Below are 13826 nucleotides of genomic sequence, written 5' to 3' on the forward strand. Positions count from 1 at the left end.
GACGTCGAATGGCGCTAGCTGCGCAGCATTTGTGCACCGCCGCCGTCAGTGTCAGCCAGTTTGCCGTGGCATACGGAGCTCCATCGCAGTCTTTAACACTGGTAGCATGCCGCGACAGCGTGGACGTGAACCGTATGTGCAGTTGACGGACTTTGAGCGAGGGCGTATAGTGGGCATGCGGGAGGCCGGGTGGACGTACCGCCGAATTGCTCAACACGTGGGGCGTGAGGTCTCCACAGTACATCGATGTTGTCGCCAGTGGTCAGCGGAAGGTGCACGTGCCCGTCGATCTGGGACCGGACCGCAGCGACGCACGGATGCACGCCAAGACCGTAGGATCCTACGCAGTGCCGTAGGGGACCACACCGCCACTTCCCAGCAATTTAGGGACACTGTTGCTCCTGGGGTATCGGCGAGGACCATTCGCAACCGTCTTCATGAAGCTGAGCTACAGTCCCGCACACCGTTAGGCCGTCTTTCGCTCACGCTCCAACATCGTGCAGCCCGCCTCCAGTGGTGTCGCGACAGGCGTGAATGGAGGGACGAATGGAGACGTGTCGTCTTCAGCGATGAGAGTCGCTTCTGCCTTGGTGCCAATGATTGTCGTATGCGTGTTTGGCGCCGTGCAGGTGAGCGCCACAATCAGGACTGCATATGACCGAGGTACACAGGGCCAACACCCGGCATCATGGTGTGGGGAGCGATCTCCTACACTGGCCGTACACCTCTGGTGATCGTCGAGGGGACACTGAATAGTGCACGGTACATCCAAACCGTCATCGAACCCATCGTTCTACCATTACTAGACCGGCAAGGGAACTTGCTGTTCCAACAGTACAATGCATGTCCGCATGTATTCCGTGCCACCCAAAGTGCTCTAGAAGGTGTAAGTCAATTACCCTGGCCAGCAAGATCTCCGGATCTGTCCCCCATTGAGCATGTTTGGGACTGGATGAAGCGTCGTCTCATGCGGTCTGCACGTCCAGCACGAACGCTGGTCCAACTGAGGCGCCAGGTGGAAATGGCATGGCAAGCCGTTCCACAGGACTACATCCAGCAACTCTACGATCGTCTCCATGGGAGAATAACAGCCTGCATTGCTGCGAAAGGTGGATATACACTGTACTAGTGCCGACATTGTGCATGCTCTGTTGCCTGTGTCTATGTGCCTGTGGTTCTGTCAGTGTGATCATGTGATGTATCTGACCCCAGGAATGTGTCAATAAAGTTTCCCCTTCCTGGGACAGTGAATTCACGGTGTTCTTATTTCAATTTCCAGGAGTGTATTTGCCTATATATATATATATATATATATATATATATATATATATATATATATATATATATATATATATATACTAGAGAACGAGGAAATTCAGCAGCAGAAAATAATTATCACAAACGGCAATAACAAAAGAATGAAAATTGGCAAAGCAAGCAGCAGTATATCTAAATTAGCAAAGACAATGCAACATTACAACTAATATGAGCCAATGTGCAAAAACAAGAAAAATAAATCACTAGTAAAACGAGCTTAAAACAATGTAAAAATCAGTAGAACTATGCCTGACAAACAGCAGCAGCAAATGCAACACCTTATACTTAAACATGACAAACCTCAAGAAAGAAGAATATTACAGTAAAGATGGGAAATGTCTGATACCTATGTCAGATCTTACCACTAGAGTGATGCATCACAGTCAGTAGATTTAAGTTTGCTTAACAGGAGGTAAGTTATATAAGAGAACGAGTTGTGATGAATTGGATGAAATGCATTGAGAAGTTATATAAAAATATTTGGACCAAAATGAGTATTGTACAATGAGAAATAATTATTTTGAAAGACGATATGAACAAAACAGTAGGGTTTATGGTCAGCAGGTATAGATAGGACTTTTTGGGAATAATGATGAACTAAGGGAAATCTCCAAGAAGTAAAGAAAGTTTTGTTTGCAAATCAAATACGATAAATACTGCACTAAAACAAAACCTGTCCTTTCCTTTTGGGTTATCCGGCTATGTGTTTGTATACCATTGTGTGTTTGTGTTCTTCCTATCTTTATATGTTTATCTGATAAGAGTTCTAATACTATGTTATTTAAGTTTTAAATATGTTTAGACATTATTCATTCTGTTCTGTTTTAATGCTCATGAGTGAAGTCAATCTTTCGAAAGATCTTCTCAGTTTTTTATTTATTTATTATGTCATAATTCCTGTAACAATGATGTATATGTTTATTTCTATTTTTTGTAAAGCCTGTATTGCTACAAATGTTATCTGTATTATTATGTTCTTTAATGATGTATTCTGTATCTTTATAACTGTATTTATTCCATAAATTGGCAATTGTATAGACACCATTTCTTCAAATTAAGTAATTTCATTTCACTGCACACATTTCTCTTGGTCATGGTATATGCACAGTATGTGAGAAGTTAAAAAAGGAGGGACTGTTAGTGCTCGCACATGTGTTGATAATTCAGCAAGGGACTGGTTAATAGCATGCTGGTTCTAAAGATATTTCAAAAATTTTGTGAGTGCACAAGTGGTGGTTTATAGACTTGCTATATTCTCCGAAAGACTCTTCAATTGTGAATGTGCACCCGCACAGTGGCAACAGAAGGCTTCTGGCCATCTCTACAAGGGCTACAGTGGGTCTACACCTTTGATAGCCCACCAATATCATTATTTCTAGAAGGACTACAGTGGGTCTGCATCTTAGATGGCCCACCAACACCATTATTTCTACAATGACTACAGTGGGTCTGCACCTTTGATGGCCCACCAATATCATTATCTCAACAAAGATTCAGTGGGTCTGCACCTCTGGTGGCCGACCAATGCCATAATCTCTACAAGGACTACAGTGGGTCTGCTCTGTGATGACCTACCCACCAATATTCTTCAAAACTTCGACTGACTTTGCTGTGGGTTTGCTCGGTTGTGGCCCATTACCTGTCTGTTCCCTGTTACATTCACTATCACTACCTGATCCCCCTTCGTAAAATTCCTATGTAACTCCCATAAGCTGTCAGTCACCTGAGCCAACCCTGCACTAGGCTTCACAATGCTGGTGACCTAGTACTCACTCCCCAACTCTTCCTGCAACTGCTGGCCCACACCTCTGCCATGCAAACTACCTACCAGCAGAACTTTCTCCTTTCTGTTAGACTTAGCAACTGACCTAGGCCTCCTAACTGCTGAGGACTGCTGCATGTTCAGCATATTTACAGCTACAAGAGGCTCATCTCCACTCAACTCTGACAGTTGGTCAAAAATTTTGTATAACTGTCTGAATACCTCCTCCTCCTAGCTGCCTGCTTGCCAACTGCCAGTTTCAATTCCCTACCACCCTTCACGCTCCTCAACGTACCTACTTCCTCTTTGCGCGTTGTTACTGCATCTGAAGGGTGCAGGTCTTGCGCTCCTGCTTCTCTATTGACTTGTTTCTCCTACATGTTTTGCATTCCCAGGTGAGGATCTCGCTAGAACGCCCAATGGCTCCCCCACTGCATTCCCCCAAATGAAAATAATTTGCACAAATGCCACATCGTAATCTACCACTCACAAACCTACGACAGAGCCCACACGTCTCACTCACGGGAAAATTTTACAGTTATTGAAAAAAAAAACTATATGTCTACGTTACCTTAGTTCAGGTACACCAGTAGAGATATTTATAGACTAATAATAGCGGTCTCAAAAGTCTCTCTCTACTAAGAAACTAACTACTTCTATTAATACTACTACACCACAGCTAATGCCAAAATCAACAAAAGCTCACAAAATTACTAGCTAAAACTAAAATTCAAGTGCCCACTGGAACACTCAACGAAGTTAAAGCACTGAATGAAAATTTTGCTGAAATATTTCACTATAAGCAATAAGAAACGTCAGCTGAAAACCAAAGCATCAAATTTACCAAACGACTTCAATGCAGAGAAAACTCAAGGAAAAAAAAAAAAAAAAAAACAGCTAGCGAACGTTTACAAATGTTTATAAAAATCGTTATTTCGCTACAAACAGCACGGAACACCGCTGAAAATTATTACATTTAATAACTGTATAACAATTCACAAATAGCTTTGTCAGTACTTAGCTTTATAACCGCTACAGGTGCAACTGCACGCCGCAAAATATAAACACATTACTGGCGCGTGAGGCTTGGACGAACGACGTAAGCACACTCACGAATAGCAAACCACTCGAGTCAACAACTCAGGAAGAAAAACTGATCATATTAAAAATCCACTATTAAGTTATTTTTACAGCAAATATTAACACAAATAAACTCAAAAATAAGTAACTGAAGAGTAAAACTTTACAAAGTATTGACAAGCAATTTCAACAGTAGTCCAGCACACGTGATTTCACACCAAAGAGTGTGCTCAGAGAGAACCTTCATGAGAACAATGATGATAAGTATAATATTCCTTCACTCTGGTGAAGGAAGTCAGCCATGTCATCATCATAAGAACCATTCCAGCATTAATCTTCAGACAGTGACCAAATCTAAAGTAAACCAAAATACTGATGGCGTGCCGGATTGCCAGCCTCGAGTCATTTTGAGAGCTATTCCGCTGACTCATCCACCATGCCACTTCTCGTCACTGGTACTCCACTACACACACGTTAGCATCTGAAGAACAGCTGTAGATGTAGATACGCAGATGTAGACAGTGAATGACTATGGCAGTACATTCTCGTGGACGGCCTTACCATGTTTAATAACATTTTCACAGTGATGAGTTTCAATATGGTCCAAATGACTCTGAGCACTATGGGACTTCTGAGGTCATCAGTCCCATAGAACTTAGAACTACTTATACCTAACTAACCTAAGGACATCACACACATCTATGCCCGAGGAAGGATTCGAACCTGGGACCGTAGCAGCCGCGTGGTTCAGGACTGAAAAGCCTAGAACCGCTCGGCCACCGCAGCCGGGGATTCGTCAGTAACATATTTTTCATTGACTGTGACTTATCAGTTCCAACTCTAACAAAATCTTACCTTGATACATATTGCGTTAAGTCTCATTTCTGAGAAATATTACCATTTTTATTCCGGCCCCTGGTAATACTAGTTCCAAACACAGAGAGCACGTGTGATTCCCTTACTTGATAAGTACATTATTTATCAATCACTGGTTTTGATGTTATGTGAAGGTTAGGGGAATTATTTTGTTACTTCTTCTGAAGTAATGCTGAGTGGTTATACTCCAAATCATCAAAGAGCATTCTCCACCGAATGTTTCGTGTTACCTATTATCTTAACGATCTTTACGACTGTGGAAGCCATTTAATTCTTTAATTTCTTCATTCATAAAAATCTAGCAGGAATAATTATTCACCATTATCACCTTCATCTCAAGCATTAGGCTACTGTCTCTTCCCAACTCACAAACGAATCATTCCCATCTTTTACGAGGTCTTAGATCACTTTTTCTTTTCGGCTTGTAGTTCGAAATATTCTGGGGAATACTGTAAACTAACATTCTCATGTTGTGCTGTGTCCAATTTTGACGATGTATCCGAATTTTTCCTTTCATATTAAAAGTCTTTAATTCTGTTGCCATACCTTTAACTCTAATCATGTCTCTTCGTATGAAGCCAATCTTTTTCCTTAAGAACCCCATCTCTGCTGTTTCAGTAATATTTCTTGTTTTTTTACATGGTAACCTAGCAACTGCCATCGCTTTATAAAATACCATAATAGTCTATTTTTGTACTTCATGGTCAAAAGACCTTTTAAGGGTGCCGTAGACTGCTTGGAATTTGTGTATTTTATTTTCAATATTATTTTATTTTCAATTTTTTCAATGTAAGAGTAAAAGTCAGAACTTATATCACAATCTAAGTAAGAGATTTGAGACACTTATTCTGGAACCGAAATATCTAAAACAGTTTTGATCTCATTGAGTATTTTACTCACAATGACACTGTTTTCGTTTTATTATTAGAAGCCTTTAAATTGCATTGCTCTGGCGTGACCACAAGCGCCGGAACAAAGAAGATGCGGAACGCAAGAGCAAAGAAGGCAGTGAGGAAACAGGTTCCAATGGTGCGCGGAACTGAACCGCACCGCTCCAAGAGCGACACGTGGAAGAAGGGAATATAAGCGGAGCTCCTGCTAGCCTCGGCTGCTCACATAGGCACCGCATCGCAGACTTGAGTTATCAGCGACGTGTGTCAACTTGCCTGAACGGTTCACATGTTTAGCACTCTAAATTGTATTGCTTGTCACCTCTCTTTTGTTACTACTAATTGGTTTCTAGAAATAAAACTACTGATGTTATTTGTTTGAAATTGTTGTATAGCTTTCCGAGAGCGCTGCGTCCCTCACGCACCCTAACAGCGACGAGTGGGCAAGACCACATGTGTATTTCTTACACATTACGTTCTGCTAGTATATTGATATACGGAGATCATCTGCATTCGTTCCACTAACTTAATCATCTACAAACGTTAGCACATTGAGGTATTCCTCACTCATTATCTTAATTCCTTTGTTTACTTTACATTTCCATTTACAAAAAATGAAGTCAATGTAAATATCAAAACAGGTAACTGGTAGCCCACACCCTAGTCTTACAGGTGGGTTTATAATTATTTTTTCTAATTTATTTCTACCTATGTTTATTACAACGCGTGTATTTCTCAAATACTTTTCACTCTCTCTATTACGTGCTAAGTATATCCGCATTCAGACATGATCTTCCATGGGCTATCATGACGCACACGGTCATAAGCCTTTTCAAGGTCGATAAGGCCTGTGTAGGTTTCTGTATTAAATTCCCTATGTATTCCTATAATTATCTTAATTACAAACACACTGTCAGCGCAAGAACGACCTGCTCTAAATCCAATTTATTCCTAAGTAACAACAGTCAGAATAATTACAAACAGAATTTTATGTATGAGAGCTGGCTACCGAATTTCTAGGAAAGAACAGGGTAATTGGCAGCCCATTACATTTTCTCTTTAGCTCTGCAAATGTAATTATGAGTTCACTGTTATAAATTCATTCAGCAATCCCAGTCGGAACATATTCGGAAATACTTGGTTAATTACTTAGTCTAAACGGCACATATGAAATATTTACTCCTCGCTCCTGTCTCTTTGATGTCTCAAATACAACATAAGCCCCCGTTCATTAAATTTTCGCAAATATTAATTTAAGTTAGTCGTCCGCACATGACGAGAAATCTCGTGCACAAACCTATGCAGACATTGATACGAAATCAACGTTCTACCAGAATCGCTTACATCCCACCTACACTTGTCCGCGTATTTTACACACGATGGCTGTGGCAGTATTGGATTCCCACTTGGAGCACGCTGGTCACTACTTCAGGAGTAAAAATAGTTTTGTTTGTTAGAACGTGTTGTGTTAGTGGTGAAACTGATTTACCTCACAGAATTCAGTTTTATTTCTCATCTTAATGAACTTATCATTTATGATAGAATACTGAACATGAAGTTCATCTTGGTGAATCTAGGTAATCATGTTCTGTTTGCCTTTTATTGCAACGGTTAATTAATGCTGAGGAGAGTGTCAGAAATATAGCGTTAACTGTTGTTGGCTATTTTTCTCTCTTGTGACACAGTTAAACCAGGGAAATACGTTAATTTATGATTGCCTTAGTTTCCCACAATTAAGTTTCTCCTAGCCCTTTCAGCAAAGCTTCCAGAAATAGAAAATAGGAGATAAATCCAGACAACAGGTTCCCCTGCCTAAAGAGTATCCCAGCAGTTTAAAAAATACTGAAACAATCACTCACAAGACAGATTGTAACACTCCAAATATCAGATACACCAGATGTCACAAAGAGAAACAAACCATTGGAATGAGTAACGTGGGGCATTTCACAGATTTAACAATCCTCCATCAAAACACACAATGAGAAAAAAATAAAGTACAACTATTAGAAGTTGACCTCCAACCTTTGAGCTGCACAGTAGTTTGTGTTACTGAACACTAGTGTAAAGATACAGAAATCCAACATGTAGTATGAATGGGCAAACTGTTACTGTAGGACTGCTTTATTGAGAGGGGGATCATACACTCCTGGAAATTGAAATAAGAACACCGTGAATTCATTGTCCCAGGAAGGGGAAACGTTATTGGCACATTCCTGGGGTCAGATACAGCACGTGATAACACTGACAGAACCACAGGCACATACACACAGGCAACGGAGCATGCACAATGTCGGCACTAGTACAGTGTATATCCACCTTTCGCAGCAATGCAGGCTGCTATTCTCCCATGGAGACGATCGTAGAGATGCTGGATGTAGTCCTGTGAAACGGCTTGCCATGCCATTTCCACCTGACGCCTCAGTTGGACCAGCGTTCGTGCTGGACGTGCAGACCGCGTGAGACGACGCTTCATCCAGTCCCAAACATGCTCAATGGGGGACAGATCCGGAGATCTTACTGGCCAGGGTAGTTGACTTACACCTTCTAGAGCACGTTGGGTGGCACGGGATACATGCGGACGTGCATTGTCCTGTTGGAACAGCAAGTTCCCTTGCCAGTCTAGGAATGCTTCGATGACGGTTTGGATGTACCGTGCACTATTCAGTGTCCCCTCGACGATCACCAGAGGTGTACGGCCAGTGTAGGAGATCGCTCCCCACACCATGATGCAGGGTGTTGGCCCTGTGTGCCTCGGTCGTATGCAGTCCTGATTGTGGCGCTCACCTGCACGGCGCCAAACACGCATACGACCTTCATTGGCACCAAGGCAGAAGCGACTCTCATCGCTGAAGATGACACGTGTCCATTCGTCCCTCCATTCACGCCTGTCGCGACACCACTGGAGGCGGGCTGCAAGATGTTGGGGCGTGAGCGGAAGACGGCCTAACGGTGTGCGGGACCGTAGCCCAGCGCCATGGAGACGTTTGCGAATGGTCCTCGCCGATACCCCAGGAGCAACAGTGTCCCTAATTTTCTGGGAAGTGGCGGTGCGGTCCCCTACGGCACTGCGTAGGATCCTACGGTCTTGGCGTGCATCCGTGCGTCACTGCGGTCCGGTCCTAAGTCGACGGGCACGTGCACCTTCCGCCGACCACTGGCGACAACATCGATGTACTGTGGAGACCTCACGCCCCACGTGTTGAGCAATTCGGCGGTACGTCCACCCGGCCTCCCGCATGCCCACTATACGCCCTCGCTCAAAGTCCGTCAACTGCACATACGGTTCACGTCCACGCTGTCGCGGTATGCTACCAGTGTTAAAGATTGCGATGGAGCTCCGTATGCCACGGCAAACTGGCTGACACTGACGGCGGCGGTGCACAAATGCTGCGCAGCTAGCGCCATTCGACGGCCAACACTGCGGTTCCTGGTGTGTCCGCTGTGCCATGCGTGTGATCATTGCTTGTACAGCCCTCTCGCAGTGTCCGGAGCAAGTATGGTGGGTCTGACACACCGGTGTCAATGTGTTCTTTTTTCCATTTCCAGGAGTGTACATTTATAACTGAAAAAGAACACAGTTCAAATCAAAACATAACCTTAGTACAGAAAGTGAAGAGCAACACATTGAAATATCAGCTGTACAATTAACAGGTCTTCGTGTCACCAAGAAATTAATCATTTTGTGTGTATAGAGCTCCCAGCGGTAGTGTGGACGCTTTTTTCAATAAATTGACAGAAGATCCAGATAAATTCCCAAGTACAAATATCAACATAATTCTGTGTGTTGACATTAACATCGACACTAATATCATAAATGAATCTAGCAGCACCTTCATAAATATCATTCAAAGTTTTGGCATGTCCCTGTTGGTCAATAGTGCAACAAGGGTTACTACAACGACTGCTGGCCATGTGACCACAAATATGGACAGGAAAAAATAGCTGTAAAAGATCTCGGACTGTGAGACCATCTCTGTCAAATAACAACAGTAAAATCAGGGATCGAATCATTCCCTAGACTACAAGCCTGCAAACGACATCTACGAGAAATTAAAATAAAAGAATTTTCAAGAGAGATAGTAAAACAAAGCTGCGATGAAGTGTGTAAGGAAACCAATGTGAATATGAAAATCTATAAATTCTCCGCATTATATAAATTGGACTTTCAGAAGGCATTTCCAAACGTATGCATGTCTGTATCAACATTTCGCGAAAACAGATGGATAACAGCAGGTAGTAAGAGGTCCTCCGAAGCACTTAAATTCCTCAGTTCCCTGAAAAAGATTTGCAATTATCCATAAATCTTACATTTCTATCACAGATACAGAAGTTGGAAGGTGCTGATTGCCGCAAAAAAGTTATTTAATGACAAAACAATACATAATGCAGAGAATAAAAGCAAAGGAGCCTGAGATGTTATACATACATACATTAATTCATTAATCCTTGTTCCATAGATCATGAACACGACATTTCGTACTCATGTGGAACATGTCACTTTAACATAAGTTTTCTTTTCACAAAATAATTATTTTTCCTTTTTTACAGTTACTACTTCATATAGTAGAAGGAGTTGTCATTCAGAAATTCTTTTAATTTGCTTTTAGATGTTCTGCTATTTGGTAAATGATCAAAGATTTTTGTGGAAGCATAATTCACCTCTTTCTGTGTCAAAGTGAGATTTAATCCAGAATAGTGAAGACCATCCTTTCTTCTAGTGTTGTAGCTATGCACTTCACTGTTATTTTTAAACTGGAATGGGTTATTAATGACAAATTTCATAAGTGAATATATGTATTGCGAAGGTATTGTGAATATTACAAGTTTATTAAATAAATGTCTGAAAGGTGATCTTGGGTGGGATACAGCTATTATTCTGATTACACACTGTTTTGCAATGAATACTTTCTCTTTTAGTGACGAATTGCCTCAAAATATGATGCCATATGAAAGTAGTGAATGAAAATAGGCATAGTAGGATAATTTACTGGTATGTTTATTACCAAAATTTGCAATAAACCTAGTAGCATAAGTAGCTGAACCTAACCGTTTCAGCGGATCATCGATGTGTTTCTTCCAATACAATTTCTCATCAACGCACACACCCAGAAATTTTGAGTATTCTTCCTTAGTAACAGACATCTGTTCATAGTCTTCATTTATCAATGGTTTTATGCCATTTACTGTACAGAACTGTATAAACTGTGTTTCATAAAAAGGGAAACATCCAGAGGCAAACAAACACAGACTAACAGACTGCTAAGGGAGAGGCATAAGGCAATAAACCAACCACAACACTTTGAAAACTATGTAAACGAGTATTTTTTAAGTACTGCAGACAAGTTACAGCAAAAATTCCCAAAGCAAATGTGACACCTGTAAATAATGTTGCACTAAATACAATGATGTTACTTACAACTGCAGGGAATTAAGTCAATAAAACTGTTCAAATACCATAAAATAAAAATTCAGTAGCCTTAGATAAAGTACCAGTGTGTGCACTGAAACAATTCATAGAAATTCAACAAGGCCTCTTAGCAAATATAATAAATGAATCCCTCACATCAGGGACATTTTCAGAGCAGTTAATACAGGCAAGAATTGTTCCTTTGCTTAAGAAAGGTAATGTAGAAGACCATCAAATTTCCAGCCCATTTTCCTGCTATCGCCATTCTCAAAAATAATAGAGGCAACTATAAAAGACAAATTAATGAATTATCTGAATGAATACAATCTTTTAAGTGATTCACAGTTTGGTCTCTAAAGTCGCAAAAATAGGGAGTCAGTCACACTAGAATTCACAAAAGTTGTACTTCATGTACTTGCCAAAGACGAGTGTGTCACTGGCATATTTTTGAATCTTTCTAAGGCCTTTGATACAGTCGACCACAAGATTCTATTAAATAAATGAGTATCATTAGGAATAAGAGGAGTAGTTAATGACTGGTTTCGATGAAACCTAGCCGATAGGGTATGAAGAGCAGAGATAACAAATACTTCAAATAGATCAAAAAATTTAATAAAACACTTACCAGAACAAAAATACGTTAGTATATTGATTTTGCAAGGTAGCATATTGGGAACAATACTATTCCTGATAAATGCGCTGTCCATACCATGGAACAAGATCTAGACCCAACTTACATTTTCCAATAAAAAATGAACATAAAACTCAAAACAGCATTATCTACCAAGGAATAAGACTGTACAATAAATTACCAAGACAGATTAAAGAAATTACAAAAATGGACATACATAAAAAGGTAGCTAAAAAGTAGCTGTTATGCGATACATTTTATACACTAAAGGATTACTTAGTTGAAAGAGAGTAGGGGTTTGGTAAAAAAAGTTGTACAACTAAATAATAATAATGTTTTATAAAATCCAACATTCCACATAACACCTTTACACTATGTATTTTTCCTTCTTTTTCCTTTTCTAGAAATACTAACCCCCAAGCTATGCATAGCACAATAGTAACACCTCTTCCACTTTCTGAGCTCAGCATCTTACTTATTATAGGGGGATGCTAACTCAGTTTTTCAGGACAGCAAATGGGAAGCTGTGGTACAGAAAATGGCCCAGAGATCACCATTGTGTGTGTGTGTGTGTGTGTGTGTGTGTGTGTGTGTGTGTGTGTGTGTGTGTGTTGTGTTATGAAACGATGTGTGTATAGCGTGTGCAGTGACCGATAGTGAGATATGAATTAACAGTGTGGCATTACGTTATTAAATAAGTTATTTGTAAAACACAAACTACTGTGTACAAGGAGTAACCTAATGATTGTCTCTAACTTCATTCGACCGATACTAAGTCCTTTTCATTTTACGGGGGCCAACTTAAAAAAATAAAATCCTTATGACTTCTTACATTCTGGATGTACCTGGTACACCTTACTAGAAGTCCTCGTCCTCTCACGTAATCATGTCGTTCACTCATTTTCTAGAAATTAAAACAAATCATTATTACTTTGTATATTTGGTTTGGAGACACACAGACTGACAGAAAAGTGAAGCTCCCAGAATACATGTGTGCACGTTAATGTAGCTTCGTACACATACACATTATCAGTGGGTATGTGAATGATTACAGGGTAGCAATTCTCTGTGACAGGTGGAACGGCCTCTGGAGTGAATTTGTATTGTTCGTGTTTTGTGATATTAGCAGACGTGGTGGACGTTATAATGGGCGTGAACAGCGTCAGATGTTGAGTAACTACTGTTATGGGCTCGGAGATGCCAGGTACTAGTATGAGACAGCGCCATCAGCATCTGACAGAGTTTGAAACTTCGTTGTGCGCCTTCATGTGGGGGCCTGCTCGAATAGTTCAAGATCCAGATTTTTGAGTCATGCATATGCAACAGTAGCCCACTGTTGGACTGCATCGGAACGTGACGGCATGTATACTCCTCGCCAAGGTTCCAGTTGACAACGTCTGACCACCGCAAAGAAGGATGGCCGTATTGTAAACCACGGACATCGTAACCTCTTCACGGCTGCCCCTTCCATCCGACAGTAAATGAGGTACTTCATGCAACATTCTGTGTGATCGGACGTCAGTTCTGATGCACGGGTTTGCACTGCGTTCAGTGAGGAATCGCGGTTCTGCATCATTCAGGATGGCCTTCATCGGCTAGTACAGCGGCTGCCTGGTGAGAGGTCACGTCCTTCTACTGTGTTGGACAGGCACAGCGATGTTACTCATGATATGGTGTGCGGTGCTGCGGGTAGTAAACCGAGGGAACTCTGAAGGGATAACGGCACAATTCGGATGTCCTGGCCCTCTTGTGTTACCTCTCTTGGGATGGTATCCTGGGGACGTTTACCCACGGGACAATGCTCGCCTCCAAATGGCATGTGTTTCTGTGAACTCCACGCGTAATGGTGATGCATTTTCGTCA

Source organism: Schistocerca gregaria, chromosome 6, assembly GCF_023897955.1.
Source record: "Schistocerca gregaria isolate iqSchGreg1 chromosome 6, iqSchGreg1.2, whole genome shotgun sequence".
NCBI classification, from domain to species: domain Eukaryota; kingdom Metazoa; phylum Arthropoda; class Insecta; order Orthoptera; family Acrididae; genus Schistocerca; species Schistocerca gregaria.